At 40.4% G+C, this 17,109-nt stretch overlaps 1 protein-coding gene across 2 annotated transcripts in view; it reads left to right on the top strand.

Annotated features, from left to right (window-relative positions):
• The first annotated feature begins 2,982 nt into the window (after positions 1-2,982).
• The window catches only part of simc1 (SUMO interacting motifs containing 1), an 87,865-nt gene continuing 73,738 nt past the window's right edge, over positions 2,983-17,109 (top strand). For both annotated transcript variants that reach the window (XM_072590915.1, XM_072590916.1), the window contains exons 1-2: positions 2,983-3,201; positions 9,790-9,862. The gene's annotated coding sequence lies outside the window, so the exon portion shown is untranslated. The remainder of the gene's footprint in view (positions 3,202-9,789; positions 9,863-17,109) is intronic.

Genomic DNA, 17,109 nt, shown 5'->3' with positions numbered 1-17,109 from the left:
CTCCCCCATCAACGGAAATATGTTCCCTCCTGCCAGAGTGTCCAGTCCTTTCATAAGCCTATACGTTTCAATCAGATCCCCTCTCAGTCTTCTAAACTCAAGGGTATACCATTGTTAAGGTTTATCTGACAAACCAGAAAACATCTTGCATTTATATAGCTAACACCTCTGCCCACAAGACAAAAACATTTCCCCAAACACAAAATAACTGCGTTGTATCCGTGGTTGCACTTAGTAAATGTGAAATGTACTGATGCAAGAGAGTGATGGGAGTCTGGAATGCACTACCTGGAAGGGTAGTTGAGACGGGAAACCTTACAATCTTGAAAAAGTACTTGGTTGAGGACTTGATCTGCCAAAACATTCAAAGCTATGGGTCAAGTGCTGGAAAATGGGATTAGTATAGATTTTGTAATTTTTGTCAGTGCAGACTTAATGGGCCAAAGGGCCTCTTCTGTACTGAATTATTCTATGATCTGATGTATAACTACAGTTTTTTGAAACCTTTACATTACATTACCTGATCAATTTGTTCCATCACATTTTCAACATTTGCAAAATTTTACTTTTGTACTGAACATCAATTTTGCTCAAGAATTTGTTTCATTGTGCAGCTTTCCATATAAACCTTATCCAAAACAGTATGGGCACATTGCATATTTTGCTACCACTTACTGCAGTCTGTTAAAGTTAGTATGCAATTGTGTTTAAATGTAATGTTCAACAAATTGCTAAACTTATTTATAGTGTGGTTTTTTAATGATGCAATATGGCCACCAAGCAGATGCAGAGGGAAAGGCCTGCACTGGGAGTGGGGTTGGGGGAGGCTTGCACTGGGAGCCAGCTTCTGTTTTGCTTGGGAATGATGAAAAGTCTGTGGGAAAATTGGGAGGCCTTAGGGAAATGAGAGCAAGAGAGATGCTGTTGCTGTGCAGATAAAATAAACTCCTTTTATTCTCTTGTGCAGGCGACCTCATTTTGCATTCAGACAGTATGATCATTTGATAGACATCTGCTTCCCATTGATTGTGAATGACATCAGTTTTCTTTTTTTTGCAACATTCATGGTAAACTCAGCCAATTATTCATCCTTGCATCAGTACATTTCACATTTACTAAGTGCAACCACGGATACAACGCAGTTATTTTGTGTTTGGGGAAATGTTTTTGTCTTGTGGGCAGAGGTGTTAGCTATATAAATGCAAGATGTTTTCTGGTTTGTCAGATAAACCTTAACAATGGCATGCACGTGTTGTCAAATTTTTCAATACGATTTCTCTGAAGTGTCACACTTCACAAAATGTTTTTAACGGAATGTTGTTGTTGACTCTAAAGACTGCTTGTTGTAGTTTTGAGACGCATACATTCTGTATGGTATCAAACACAGTTGCATTTCTATTACACATTAAATATAGAAAATGTTGCTTCACAGAAGATGTTTTATAAAAGGAAATGAAGAGGAAAAATTTACAGGATTGGGGTGACAGTCAAGTGAATGGACTAGTCCAATGTCTCATTAAAATAGGCATGATTGATAGAATCAAGATTAGAGTGGTGCTGGAAAAGCACAGCAGGTCGGACAGCATCTGAGGAGCAGGAAAATCAATGTTTTGGGCAAAAGCCCTTCATCAAGAAAGGCATTGTGATTGATAAAATGTCCCCTTGAATGGCATCATTCTCAGAAACCAGGAATTAATCACAAGTATTAGTATAATTGTAAAGTGAGGGAATGAAAACTTGGTGTGATGCCTCACCCAGGCCCAAACTCCCTCATTCCAAATCTCCATTTCTGCCTTATCCTTTTAAGAATGGCTGCCTCGTCAGCCATAGCACACCTGTGAGAAAGTTTTAAAAGAAGTCCTATACTATTGAAGAGGAAGCACCTTCACTTGAGCATCACAGCTATCAGCTGAGATTCTGTCACTGTACATACCTTAGGGGCTGTACACATGAGTTGGCTGCAGTCAGGCCAAGATAAAAGGGTAGCTTCTCTGCTAGCACACTAAACATCACAAAAGAGCTCTGCTGCAGGGGCCTCAAACTTCAAGAGTGAACTTACAGGAGAAATGCAAGAACAATGCACAAGATCCCTGGTGCATTGGCAGGCTTGTCAACCAAGCATGAGTGTGGAAAAAGCTGGCTCTAAGTTGACAAAGGACATTTTACAGATATTAGAGTCTAACTCCATGGGAGCATCAGCAGGCAAAACCTTGGGGAAGAGTCTGGAGAGTCTTCCTCAACTTTCACATTAAGAAAGGCAGAAATCACCCATTATCTCAGTGCTGCACTGGAAGCTCAGGGTTAAGTGATTAGATCCAGGTTTCCTGCCATTTTTGATGCAGATTTCTGTGTTCAAAGGGGCATGTGTTCACAACTATGTTCACAACCGTTCAGCAAAAACATGATAAACCCACTTTTCCTTTTCCAGGATAATAGCATTCACATTCCCATCACTACCACTCTGTCAATGCCTGTAGTGTTGCAAGTGAACTAGTCAACCCCAACTTCTTTCATTCATGCTGATATGCATCACTCCAAGGCTAACCAAGCAGGCTCTAAGCAGATCGAGAGGGTGCTGTAAGACTAAGTGTAGTCTCCCTTAGTTAATCATAGCAGCATTCCATGAACCATTTTAAAACACAGGGATAGACCTAGGACATGTAAGAATGGACAGGCATAAGACCTTACATAAGAATGAGTAGTTGATTTTTATGTATGTACATCTGAACAAAAGTTTGGGTAAAGCTCGAATGTAGCTTTTATTGGTGGCTTTTATTGTTACATGACACTCAGGGAATGCTGAGTTGGGGAGTCTCCATTTCTTGTTCAAAAAGGGAAGTTGAATAACTGAAAACTGAGCCTGATGATCTGCTATGACTCTTCATCCGGTTACAAAGCATTCTGGTCACTTCCTCCCATTCTCATCCTGTTCTTCCTCTTCCTCCCTTATTGCAAAGCTTCCCCTTTTCCCATTCTTCCTTGTTCCATTTCTTGGTCATAACCAAAAGGCCCTGCCATCACATATCTAGATCGAAAATTCTTCTGTTCTTCCTAATTGTTGGCACCAGCTCTCATAAAACAACTTCAAGGCACTACAGAGATTTCCTAGACACCTTGCAATAACAGAGCTTCTTCACATTCACTTGTAAGCCAGGTGCCTGGCCTTTCAAGGCCTTTTTGCAGCTGAGAAGTTGGTGTTTGGTGAGTAACTTGCAAATTCAATTGGCCCCGTGTTGTACAAATTAGCACAATTAGCATTTTTGTTTGGTTTTTTTTTTGAAGGTGCTTTTTGAATGAATTATTTTATTTATTTATTTATTCATTTATTTATTTACTTACTTACTTCTAGTGCCACGTGTATTTTATAGTGAGAAAAACAGTAAAAAAAAAATAGTGAAAAGCTTTTCCACTGGTATCATTTTGCATGTTGAAAAAAAATTATGTTAGGGTTTTTTCAATGATTTCTAAACCAGAATGTAAACATACTAAATACTGATTTAATAAAGTAGATTTACATTCTTCAGCTTTTACCAGGCTTGGGGCATTGATGAAACTGCATCAACTGTTCATCGATGACTGCACAAAGTTCAGCATCGTTCACGACTCCTCGGATACTGAAGAAGTCCATATTGAAATGCAACAATATTTGGATAATATTGGCTAACAAGTGACAAGTACCATTTGCTCCACACAGATGTCAGTCAATGATCATTTCCAATAAGAGACAAATTAACCACTGACCTTTGACATTTCAAAGGCATTGTCATCGCTGAAGCCCCCACTATCAACATCCTTGAGATTACTGTTGACCAGAAACTTAACTGGATTTGTCACATGAACAGAGTGGCCACAAGAGCAGGTCAGAGTCTAGAAATATTGCGGCAAGTAACTCACCTCCTGACTCCCCAAAGCCTATCCATCATTTACAAGGCACAAGTTAAGAGTGTGATGGAATACTCCCCACTTGCCTAGATAGTTGCAGCTCCAAAAACACTCAAGAAGCTTGACACCATCCAGGACAAAGCAAGCCGACTTGATTGGCACCACATCCACAAGCCTTCATGCCTTCCAACACCGACACTCAGTAGCAGCAATGTGTACTTTCAACACAATGCTATGCATAAATTCACCAAAAATCCTTAAACAGCACCTTCCAAACCCATGACCACCTCCATCTTGAAGGACAAGGGTAGCACATTCATGGGAACAACACCACCTGCAAGTTCCCCTCCAAGCCACTCACCATTCTGACTTGGAAACACATCAATGTTCCTTCACTGTTGCTGGGTCAAAATCCTGGAATACCCTCCCTAACAGCATTGTGGGTCAATCTACAGCATATAGACTGCAGTGGTTCAAGAAGACAGTCAACACCACCAAACTGGGATTGGAATTGGAATAGTTATGTGAGTTGATTTTGACCTGTGCAGATGCAATGAGCTGAAAGACCTTTTCCTTTGCTGTAGATCTCTACTGTTCAAATGATCGCACTCTGCATCTCCCAGGGAGATACTCTTCTAAGTATTAAAGACCCTTTGTTCTCTATATCACAACCCACAGAAGCATCTTGAAACTAGCTTCTTATTCTGTCATTGTGCTTTGTTTCTAAGCATTTTAAGATTTGGAGCCACTCCCCTTTAAAAATAATTAATGCACCTTTAAGTTCTGCAGTACCAAATAGTCTATCTCTTTACATCTGCATTATGTGATGACCTTAGATTTTATTTCAGTACATTGCCCTTATTTAATGGTGTAAAGCAATTTTCTTGTATTCAACATTGCAATATAGTTTTGTTTGAGTTGCCTAATAATAATCTTTCGAGGCAACCTACCTAGCGCCAGTAACAATTCCTCCGCCTCTGCCATATCTGCTCCCAAGAGGACCAGTTCCACCACAGAACACACCAGATGGCCTCCTTCTTTAGAGATCGCAATTACCCTTCTCACGTGGTTGAAGATGCCCTCCAACGCATCTCATCCACATCCCACACCTCCTCCCTCAAACCCCACCCCTCCAACTGTAACAAGGACAGACCCCCCTTGTCCGCACTTTCCACCCTACCAACTTTCGCATTAACCATATCATCCGCCGACATTTCCACCATCTCCAAATGGACCCCACCTCCAGAGATATATTTCCTTCCCCACCCCTTTCCACTTTCCTCAAAGACCATTGCCTCGTGACTACCTGGTCAGGTCCACGCCCACCCAACAGACCACCCTCTCATCCTGACACCCTCCCCTGCCACCGCAGGAATTGCAAAACCTGCGCCCACACCTCCTCCCTCACCACCATCCAAGGCCCCAAAGGAGCCTTTCACATCCATCAAAGTTTCACCTGCGCATCCACCAATATCATTTATTGTATCCGTTGCTCCCAATGCGGTCTCCTCTACATTGGGGAGACTGGACACCTCCTCGCAGAGCGCTTCAGGGAACATCTCCGGGACACCTGCACCAATCAACCCCACCGCCCTGTGGCCAAAGATTTCAACTTCCCCTCCCACTCTGCCGAGGACATGCAGGTCCTGGGCCTCCTCCACCGCCACTCCTTCACCACCTGACGCCTGGAGGAAGAACGCCTCATCTTCCACCACAGAACACTTCAACCCAGGGCATCAATGTGGACTTCACCAGTTTCTTCATTTCCCCTCCACCCACCTTACCTCAGTTCTAACCTTCCAGCTCAGCACCATCCTCATGACCTGTCCTACCTGCCAATCTCCCTTCCCACCTATCTGCTCCACCCTCCCCTCTGACCTATCAATAGACAATAATCAATAGGTGCAGGAGTAGGCCATTCTGCCCTTAGAGCCAGCACCACCGTTCATTATGATCATGGCTGATCATCCTCAATCAGTATCCTGTTCCTGCCTTATCTCCACAACCCTTGATTCCACTATCCTTGAGAGCTCTATCCAACTCTTTCTTAAATGAATCCAGAGACTGGGCCTCCAATGCCTTCTGGGGCAGATCATTCCACACACCCACCACTCTCTGGGTGAAGAAGTTTCTCCTCATCTCTGTCCTAAATGGCCTACCCCTTATTTTCAAGCTGTGTCCTCTGGTTCGGCACTCACCCATCAGCGGAAACATGTTTTCTGCCTCCAGAGTGTCCAATCCTTTAATAATCTTATACGGCTCAATCAGATCCTCTCTCAGTCTTCTAAACTCAAGGGTATACAAGCCCAGTCACTCCAATCTTTCAACATAAGATAGTCCCGCCATTCCAGGAATTGACCTTGTGAACCTACACTGCACTCCCTCAATAGCCAGAATGTCTTTCCTCAAATTTGGAGACCAGAACTGCACACAATATTCCAGGTGCAGTCTCACCAGAGCCCTGTACAGCTGCAGAAGAACCTCTTTGCATCTATACTCAATCCCTCTTGTTATGAAGGCCAGCATGCTATTAGCTTTCTTCACTACCTGCTGTACCTGCATGCTTGCCTTCATTGACTGGTGTACAAGAACACCCAGATCTCTTTGTACTGCCCCTTTATTTAACTTTATCTATCACCTCCATCCCCACCCCCATTCACCTGTTGTACTCTTTGCTACCGTCTTCCACCCTCCTCTCTGACAGATCACCTCCATCCCCACCCCATTCACCTATAGTAGTCTTTGCTACCTTCTCCCCAGCCCCACCCTCTACCCCCCCACCCCCCCCAACCCCCCCCCACCCCTATTTATCTCTCCACCCTGGAGGCTTCCTGCCCATATTCCTGATGAAGGGCTTTTGCCCGAAACATTGATTTTCCTGCTCCTCGGATGCTGCCTGACCTGCTGTGCTTTTCCAGCACCACTCTGATCTAAACTCTGGTTTCCAGCATCTGCAGTCATCACTTTTGCCTAGCACCAGTAACATACCTAGCACCAACCAATCATTTCCCGAGAGTGCACATTACTGGTGAAGAAAGCACCACCTGCATACATCATGGGGAATTTGCATAATTAGAATCAGTACCTTGTGTAGTGAACAGCATAAACAGAAGGTATAAATAAATATCAGAGGAACAGGAACAAACTAAACAAAATATTGTCTGCGCTTTGAACACTCCAACCAGTTTATGTATTAAAAAATGTTTATCCAAGCAGTCATATCAGTGAGGTAGAAAAAGGGGCACAGAATTTGTTTTGTGGTTCAATTCAATTTTATTAACAAAATATTCCTTATTAAAAACACCATGCCACCATTTCCCATATTCCCACAATACATACTGTCTGCCTAGCTCTTTGCGCCTGAGAAAGGATATTATCTGCAACATTCATGGGTTTGAGCTGGGCCATTGGAATCTCCTTCTCTTACATAGGGCTGACTGTCTTCCCCGAAGTTGACTCTTGCAGATGTTACGACATGCCGCTGAACCCCTCTGTTAATTAAACCAAATACCCAAAAAAAAAGCTCACCTCGCCTCACAATCTATTAAAACATGAATGACAGAGAACTCCCAAATGCCACTATTTAAAGAAAATAATATCAATTTATTTTTTAACTCTAAAAGTGAACAGTAAACAAAAACTATTCACAAATCTAAGCCCCGGTTCTCTTAACTCCTTATTATCTGCCTCCAACACTATAACAAAATGTTGTTCCAATAAGACACATATTAAAATTACATCAACTTAATTTCAAAACCACACAGTCTCTGTCTTCTTCTGTGTCTTCACTCTTCCAGCTACTGATTGCCCTGGGGCATCTTCTTTCTTTTTACTGCAAGTATGTTTCACGTGAAAAGATATCTTTGATGGAGAGTCTTTTCTAATTTCTTTGACAGCAATATGTTAAGATAGGCAATTAACTATTCAGGAGTTTCTTCTCTACAGTAGTTGCTCTCTGACCAATTTTCAAAATGTGCATATTTTATATTCTCCAACATCAGATTGTCTCATTGGTTCAATGTTGGCAAGACAGTAAATTCAAATGCGATTGGGTTTTAGTATCCTGGAGCATAATTTAAACTGATTAGTTAAATTCAAATTGTTGTCAAAGCAGCAATCAAACTCATGTATCCATTTCACAACCAAATGTTACATATTTTCAATTTTCCAGTACACTCTGGGACTGCCATCTAGTCATATACACAGGTGCTTATGATCTCTCAGTTGAGAACAGTCTCTCTCTCTCTCTTAATGATACAGCACACACCTTCAACTTCACAACATAGGTCATGGCAGATATCCTCTTGAATCTTCTTTGGTTGACACAAAGTCTTCTTCCACAAGTCTTCACCAAGGGTCTTCACTGAGGGGTTGCTTCCAGGCGTTTTGTCATCGCTCTTTCAGAACCAGACTTTTCATAATGTTCTGAGGCCTTTGAGCAATGAGGTCATGAGCAGGATTCAAATCATACAATGGGGATGTGCCAAAATCCTTCACTGTTGCCAGACGCTACGTGTGAAATGCATGTCCTCAAGCACTGGCTGGAAATTAAGGTGCCTGAAAGTCTGATCGCTACTTCTCCAATATACAACTGTCAAGCTGGTTGTGACTGGATCCCCTCAACCTTTGTGACCTCTTTGACCCTGGTTTCCACTGTTCTCTGTAACTGATAGCTGCTATTCAATTTAGTTTGGCCAGTTTTCTGTCAGGTCTGTGGGTGAAATTAGAATTGCCAGGTTTGGGCCCATGGTCCCTTGACTACAATAAGTTTGAGCTGAGGCATTCTCTATTGTACTGTCACAACTTCTTGAAGTTTTTCCAATGAGAGGAGCTCAGCAATAAACAGTAGAGTTTCACATAATTTTCTGAGAACGATAAGGTTAATATTGCTTGGTTTTCTGCAGAATTACAACTCTGAAATATCTACTCCAATGATAAGTGGTTCAAAAACCTGCTATCAGCCTCTAAATCCAGTGTTACATAACAACAGGTAAGTGTGTCTAACTCAAAAACACAATGTTGCTGTGATAAATGGATACCAAATGTATCCTGAATTGTATCTACTTCTCTTCCTCTCCCAGTTCAAGAACTACTAAGGAAATAGCCAAAAGAATTGCCAAGCCAAACATCTGCTCTCTTTCTGTGATATAGGAGCTGTCAGAAAGATTATCACAGAGAACATTTGAAGATTATTGGGCTTGCAGTAAAATTAGAAAACTATACCACCCCAGCAGTAAATTATTTATGACAAATTTAAAGCATAAAGCAAAAGAAAAAGACAATGAAATAGTTACAACACCGAATAATCAAAACATCTTGAAGAAGGGAATTCCCAATAGCCAGATCAGCAAATCCCAGCAGTGCTTGTACTTTGTGAGCACCTGTGGGAATTGCAGTTAGTGAGCAGATGGAAAGGAATATTTGGAACTTTTATTTGCAAAGAGTTTAATTTATATAACTGTGATGAGGCTCTTGAACGTCATGTAAAAAAAATTTAAAATCCTATTCAATTTTATATTCTGTAGATGTGCACTCCAGTTTAATTATCAAAATCATTGAAAGATGAACTAAAGCTGAATCAACCATGTAGTCTACTTATTGAAATACATTTAAGTTGTGCTAAATTTGTAATTAATTTATCCTTTATCTGAAGCACAAGCATGTTTTATAGCTTGTTTTGTGTTCAGAGGGGAACTGTGATCTAATGCCTTGAAAAGTAAAACCTCTCTCATCATGGTTCACTACATCCTGAGCAAATAAACATCCAAATTTAGTTGATCATGTGACTAAGTACACATTTTCTTTCATTTATGATGCTAGCTGAAAGGCGAAGTTAATGTGCTTGTTACAGGAAGTGGTAACGGTAGAAATGGTGAATTTAGACTGTGCTATCTTGCATTGCTGCAGATTTGCATCACGTCTGAACTGTGAGGTTGGACTCCGAGCATTGTGGCACTTGTCACCAAGTTCCAGTACTAAGGTAACATTTCAAAATTATATTCATAAGCTTTAAGAGACTTAACTATGTTCAGTTTATTAACAAAATACTGTTTATTAACTTATGTCACAATGGGATACTTGTTGAGGCGGAATCACTGTTTTTTGAAATTTATGTTTTGAGAAATGCATGTGCAGACTCAAAACAATGTCATAATTGGAAATACCGACTAAACTGAAAGCTAAAATGCCGCAAGCATTAATGCAAATATACAGATTCGGAGAACATGATATACACCTGCCCTTTCTAATATTGTTTTGCTTTGCCTCATCTATCAGGTGACAAGCTTTGTTTTAGCTTTAGTTTTCAAAAATTCTGCATCAGATTGTTGAGTTGAGTTGTTTTTAATTTAAATTGTTGAGTTAAAATGTCTTTCTCTATGGACAGGATTGTAAACATGCACATAACAAAAATATGTAATTTAGTTACAACATTCCAACTTTACAAACTAGACAAATTATTGTCTCCTTCTTTGAACAGATTATTGTCTTATAGATTTCAGAGTTTGCTGATTTGCAAACTGTCTTTTATTTAACACTTCACTATTATCTTTATTGCCATTAAGCAACACTCAAGCCTTCTCCACAGATTGGGGCAATGTTTACTGAAAGGGCTACACAGGAGCAAGTTATCTTCCTTTATAAATTTTACTTTGTCACTTTGGAACCAAACAATGCAGGAAAGGGAAACAAGATTTTAGTTACAGCATTAACTGTTAGGTTGAGCATCGGCTAGTTTCCTTGGTTTGTACAAAGGACAAAGCTTTTTGATTTTCACTGGTAGATAACGAATCTCTAAAATGTCGAAAACATCAGGGACATTAGCTACAGTATTAGACCTGGTCTCAAACCCAGTACCCTGTTATAGCGTATTAGAGTCATATACCTTTCAGTCTAACTCATCCACACCGACCAGTTTTCCCAAGCTAAACTAGTCCCATTTGCCTGTTTTTGGCCCACATCCCTCTAAACCTTTCCTATGCATGTAGCTATCCAAATGTCTTTTAAATGTTGTAACTGTATCTGCATCTGCCACTTCCAGTGTCAGCTCATTCCATGTATGCATTACCCTCTGTGTGAAAAAGTCACCCCTCAGGTCTCTGAGTTCCTCAAGATAGTGTCCTCGGCGCAACCATCTTCAGCTGCTTCATCAATGACCTTCCTTCTGTCATAAGGTTAGAAATGGGGATGTTTGCCAATGATTGCACAATGTTCAATTCCTCAGATACTGAAGCAGTTCGTGTCCAAAGGCAACAAGGTCTAGACAATATCCAGGCATCAAATCGAATTTAAAAATCTTTCCCCTCTCACTTTAAAATTATGTCCTTGAAGATGGGCATACCTAAGAGGGTCTTCGGGTCACTAAAGTATATTCATAATCACAAAGGTAATGGCAGCAAAATAGTAAGTATACTAAGTATTTACATTGCCTCAGTGACAGTAATGTGGTTGACATGACTTTAAAAGAAGAGATCAAAAATGGTAGAAAGACATTTAAGATATAATAAGATGAAGTAATTGAAAAGGAAGAGATGGTTTAAAATGTCAGGATGATAAAATTCCTGGTATAGATGAATTGAATCCAAGTTAAGAAGGAGACAGCAAGGGCAGTATTACATATACATAAGGATTTATCAGAAAAGGGAATAATGCCAGGAATGATGCCAATGCTCCTCAATGTGACTGCAATGCTCAGATTTTTCATCAGTCATTGTCTCAAGGCTCCACAGGCAATGTACATAATTTTTCAGTCTGCCAGACATAGGTGCTTAAAATAGGTGACCAACATCCTCTTCTGTCATGTTATGAATTCATCAATTAATCCATTGATGAGGACAGCCAGATGGCAAGGGGATTAGGTTTCAGTACCATCATTCATTTCTCTAAAGTACAATCGGTCATCAGTTACACTCATAGAGCTGCTAGGAACCAACTTGCCCCCTTTTAACACATGGCATGTCTGCACTCACAGGCAAAGAATCATACATTTCTGTGCTCATTCCCCAGGAAGCTCTCATGACACACCAGCTTTGCACAAATCATAAGGTGCAGGTTGACGAGTGGATCTTGGGTGACAAGAGCTATTCTGCACTGACCTTGCAAATGACATTTGGACTATTCCCCCAGCACAGTGGAATACTGGCATAATGTAGCTCAAACATCCAACTGAGCCATATTTGCATCCAGACCACTGGCTTTCTGATTAATGTGCCTCTGCTGCCTCGATCATTCTGAAGATGATCTGCATTGTGCGTCACCAAGGGTATTACAAATAGTCACAGTCTTCTGTGCACCACACAACATCACCAAACAATGCAGAGAACTACTGAAACTGGATGAGCGGGAGGAGCACCACCCCTCCTCAGGTAAGAATAAATTGGATGAGTCTAGGGACACCAAGAATGTGCATGAATCTTTATTGGATGCTAATTCCTTGGAGAAATCTGTAAGAGATACCACAGCGTTGCTTGGAAACGTTATCACATATCTGTAACTGCCATGTAAACTAGATTGTATGTTAATTTGAGTTCAACATTAAAATTTTGCAGCTGCTTACTTGAAATTATTTTACATCTGTTTCCTCTTCGGAAGTGTCAATCATATTTCTCAGAGCACTTGGTGAAATGTAAATACATCTAAGATTATCAACAAAAAGAAACTTTAGTAGATTTTTCTTTATGCCAAAGTAACCACAATTTATGTTTATATAGTGCTTTTAAACTAGTAAAGTATGCAAAGTTACTGAATACAAGTAGAACGTGATCAAAGCCAAAAACATAAAAATCTTTAAAATGAAAGGGGATAAATATTTCAGAATGTATGAAAAACAAGAGGTGAATTTGACTAAGGAGACCAAAGCAAGTGAAGGTAGAGCAAGTAGGACCAGAGCAAGTGAAAACAGAGTAAAAGAGTCTGGAGTAAGTGACGCTAGAACAAGCAGCCAAATAAAGTGGGAGCTCTGAGGCCTGAGGTAACAGGTCACAGTGTGCATGGGAGTTGAGGCTGGCATATCTGGGGGTGAAAAAAAAACAGAACAAAAGAGGGAAGAGGGACAGCAAAGATAGGGAGACAGGGTCAGAAAGGGGAGGAGAGTAAAGCAGGAAGAACAGCCAGTTCAGCTGAGAAGTGGAGAGACCAGTTTTAAACCTTTCAGCAAAGTAGTGTATTGTCTGAACTACTATAATGAATACTGGCAATTGGGTAATTTAATACAAACAGTTTTATTTCATAAAATATATATGTATATGCACTATCACATCTCAGTGCATCTCACGTATTGTAAATTGCTTGAAATACAGTCACTATGACTGTGTCAAAGACAAATATGCAAATGAATCCCAAATCTGTGGAAAGCATGTTTATTCATAATGGCTTTTTGAGTTTTGACATGTGTCAGTTTAATTTTGAAAAATTTATTGCTAAATTAACCTTCATATGTTATGCCAATTTAAATAAAGTGGTGTCTTGACATTAATCTATATTTACTTGTGCTGTGTCTTTGTGTTTAAGGGAGCAATGATGATTATTGAGGGTATTGTTTAATTCTTCAAACTTTGCTTTTGTGTGAATCCAAATACCCCCAAATATGTCAAACAAATACTGAAAATGTTAACACTTAACTGCATCACCTAATAAAGGAGTTAGTGAGAATGAAAAACTAGCCCTTGTGAAACAGAAATAGTCCTCGAGAAAGTCTTAAGCAGTACCTAAAAGAAAACGCCTTGAACCCTATCACATGACTCCTGTACATGTCAGCACATACTGATGCTAGGTTACTCCAACTCATCTTAAACACTGAAACTTCTCACTTTTGATTTCTGGAGAAGATAGATGAAACAAGAAAGAAAGTGAATATGCACAGCAAGTGAATTCTATGATATTAGTCTAACGCACTTAATTGGGAAACCTGACAAATCCTGACAAAGTGAAAGTGCCATTCCCTGCCATGAGTGAAGACTTCTGCGATGAGACATGCAGCTTCCACACTTAGTGGTTAGATCAAGCAAAATACAAGGCCTATTGCCATTCTACGTTTGAACATTTTAAGCATAGTCAAAGAATGTGGTGCTGGAAAAGCACAGCCGGTCAAAGGAACAGGACAGTCAACATTTCAAGCTTAAGCTTTTCATCAGGATTCATGATCGAAACGTCAAGTCTCCTGTTCCTCGGATGCTGCCTGACTGGCTGTGCTTTTCCAGCACCACATTCTTTGACTCTGATCTCCAGCATCTGCAGTCCTCACTTTCTCCACATTTTACAGCATATGCACTCACTTATTTTATGCCTCCCTAGCATCAATCCATCTATATTCATCTCAGGGATTCAGACAGCACTGTACAGTAGTAACTTTACTTCTTCAGCTGGTGAATCTGGTTGTGGATTCAGAAACATATTTATAAAAGATACTTAAGTGCTAGACTTTACCATGATGATTGTGATAACTCCATGGATATGTGCACAGTAATCATAGAATCATGCACATTTCTGGTGAAGGCCATTCAACTTGAAATGTCAGTGTCTATACTTGGAGAATTCTGAAGCCACCCCACAGCCTTGCTCTCTGCTCATAGCTCTACACCTTTGTTACAATTTACCAACAACTAATGATGAAACAAGATGTAAGAAGATGTCAAATAAATAGTTGCAAGTTGTTGGTATTGAATCCAGATTAAAACTCAATCTCATTTACTTGGCAGTTACATATGATAACATTTCCATGCAATATCCTGGGTGAAAGTTGGAAAAGGAGACAAACTAAAACAATTTTGTCATTACTTTGAAACTCTAAATGAAAATGGTCCTGCTGATTAAGTTGTGTGGGATGTAGCAAGTAAATAAATGCCAAAATAAAGCTAGTTTAATTTGGGTTTGGATATATGGAAACCAGAGCAGCGGATGAAGTATTAAAATCAATATGTGAGACAAGAAACCATAATCATGTAAAGTCTCCAAATCCCTGAGAAATTCTATTGAACCGTTTCCTCTTTGCTTGATGTAGGCGGCATGGAAACACATGCTACTTACAAAGGAATCTAGATGCAGCTTGGTGACATCAAAGCCTTAAAAGTGAAGCTGGAATTTCACGAGGAGAAAGTTAGGCCTGCGTATGCTGGAGATCAGAGTGTGGTGCTGGAAAAGCACAGCAAGTCAGGCTGCATCTGAGGAGCAGGAGAATCAATGTTTCAGGCATAAGCCCTTCATCAATGAAAACCTCATCCCTGAAGAGCTTATGCCTGAAACATCGATTCTCCTGCTCCTCGGATGCTGCCTGACCTGCTGTGCTTTTTCAGCACTACACTCTCAATTCTGGAATTTAACCAGCTCAATATCATAATTTGGACGATTGTATTACAGTTTATGTTCTCCAGATAAATTTCATTCTCAGTGACCAGAACCAGATTCAAAGAAAACTTTATGCTTTCCTATGATCTGAACCACAAACTTCTTTATAAAAATTCTAGAATGTAGCATGCCTGGAGTACATCTGCAGATATTTTCTATTCAGAGACATTATTACTCACCTCAGATGGGACTTGAACACAGCTCTCTTGTCTTAGAGGTAGGGACACTACAGCTATATCACAGGAGGCCCTAACCTATTGACTGGATTATAGCTTTATACTGTTGATAACTTTAATGAACATAGAATAAGCTGCCTTATATTCTGCAGCTGTTTAAGACACGGGTAAATTATGTGCTGAGGAACAATGTCATAATTTCTCTTGGCTGGAGACTGTTGAGAGGCACGATGTACTGAGCATATCTGGCACAAGTACCGTCTGGCAGGTGGTACCATTATGTACATGCATACTTCCTGAAGGCCTTTATTGAAATGTCATTGGTGAACATTGTGCAAATGCAGGACAGGAGCTTTTGCTACCCATGGAGAGTTAAAAACAGCAGATTGAAGAGACAGTTTTGGTAAAAGCCCCATTCCAGAATTAGAGAGACATAATCAATTTCTGCAGTCTTTTTGTATGTACTCTGAATAATTGGAAATGCTACACAACATTATCCAACCAGAAGAAAACTTCTGAAAATCTCTGCTGTTCTAGATTACCGGAATGTGCCTGGCCACTGGCATAAATATCCTCATGCAGTGCTATTATGTTGGGATGATAATAAGATCACAATCACACACTTGGCAACTCCCCTTTTGGAGGGAGCTAGTAAGAGAGTCGCACCACAGTCCTGAGCAGTAAGTGAAGGAACAGAGGAAGTAAATGGAGGTATAAAGAATGGCAATACCGAGTTAGGAGGAAGTGTTTGTTTTGCTTTGTGGGTTTTTTTCAGTTCAGATGGAATGCAATACTTGTCTGAGGGAGGGACGAGGAGATTTTCATTCCGTAGTAAACAGCTATCAGTGGTTCATTACAGCCACAGAGGATTTACTGTAACAGCTATTGAGAAGATTTGTGGTTGTTCTCTTCCTCTGCCTTCAACTAACTCAGATTGCAACAAAGGGGTGTGTCTATAAGAGTGGTTGCATCACTATTTCTTATTTCAAAAGTTAGAAATAATAGGCAGAATCTTATAGTGGACCAGACGACATGGGCTACATTGAGACATTTGACAGAATTTCATGAGAATCTAGTCAAGGCCTATCTCAACACTGGAAGCAACACACTGCATCAGAAATTTGCCAAAACCTTAGGATTATCATGGCAACCCTCTGATCCATTTGCAGGATGCTTAGGAAGCACAAATGAGGATTGCAGGGAGCATCAGTGAGTAGCATTGAAAGGTTGCTGCATGGATACTTTGTGCATGGGGTCAAGCACTCAGCTCAAAGATTGGAGCAGTTTGTATCTCAGGGCTTCTCATTTGTTCTCTTGGCACTCATCCACTTAGCACCTACTTGCATGCTCCCAATATCTATGTGTTGTCTTGCCTTGACATGCTTGTTAACGCATTGGTGTTTCAGCCAGAGCCAAAGGTAACCAGTTCTGCTCTATTGCACAGACACACAATAAAACTTGCCTGTCATGTTTGTCAGTAGGGATCCATCTGTTGATGGGGGCATGTACATCTGAATGACACACTGAGATATCAATTTAACATGTACAGCATGTGTCATCTGCCTGCACAACAAATACACAGCACATTTATTAAATCAAATGTCCCCATCAGAAATTGGGTGCGGATTAGACCTCTGTTCAGTCAGGTGATGTCACTGTAGATTGGTGGTCCCTGTATCATTAGTCACAGGCTCAGTACACACAAAGTGAG

Source organism: Chiloscyllium punctatum, chromosome 20 (genome assembly GCF_047496795.1).
Source record: "Chiloscyllium punctatum isolate Juve2018m chromosome 20, sChiPun1.3, whole genome shotgun sequence".
Lineage (NCBI taxonomy): Eukaryota > Metazoa > Chordata > Chondrichthyes > Orectolobiformes > Hemiscylliidae > Chiloscyllium > Chiloscyllium punctatum.
The sequence above is the reverse complement of the archived record's forward strand: the minus strand, read 5'-3'. Positions and strand labels throughout refer to the sequence as shown.